The following is an 802-nucleotide window of genomic DNA, read 5'->3' on the forward strand; positions in this document are numbered from 1 at the left end:
ATATATATGCATACATATATACATATAAGCATATATATATATATTTGTGTTGGCAAAATTAGTTAGTGTGTTATTCTGTGCAGAGGACTAATTTCTAATGTTGCAGGAAGACCTGAGATCGATTACATTGTGTGCCGTAAGAGTGCTAGTAACGAATTCGTTATTATGTAGCGCAGACCAGAGCGGCGAGCTAGCAGAATCGTTAGCTCGCCACAAGGCAGCGAGCTGGCAGAAACATTAGCACGCCGGGCGAAATGTTTAGCGGTATTTCGTCTGCTGCTACATTCTGAGTTCAAATTCCGTCGAGGTCGACTTTGCCTTTCATACCTTTCTTCTCAAAGAATCCCCTTGTAAACACATTTATTGTTGCAAACATCCGCAGAAACATACCTTTAGTTCCTATAATTGATTTGTACCATTCAATAAAATTCGACCGTTGTCTCCTTACATTGCACTTCCACTAAATATATCTACTTCCATTCCTTTAAACTTTATTCTAATTCACCTATCGTTCTATATCTCTCCACTATTAGTTTTCTGCTGATTTCTTTCTTCCTCCTCCTCTTTCTATAAACTACCTTTGACGTTATATCTACCAACGGTTTGTTTTTTTTTAATTGATAGCGTTCCCTTCATCATATATGCCGTCATCACATTCCGTTAAAATGTCTTATTGATGTGTTTGGTTTCTTTCTTTCCCTGATGGAAACATATATATATATATATATATATATATATATATATTTCTTTATTGCCCACAAGGGGCTAAACATAGAGGGGACAAACAAGGGATTAAGTCGAT

This window comes from Octopus bimaculoides, chromosome 9 (genome assembly GCF_001194135.2).
Source record: "Octopus bimaculoides isolate UCB-OBI-ISO-001 chromosome 9, ASM119413v2, whole genome shotgun sequence".
In the NCBI taxonomy this organism is placed as follows: Eukaryota; Metazoa; Mollusca; class Cephalopoda; order Octopoda; family Octopodidae; genus Octopus; species Octopus bimaculoides.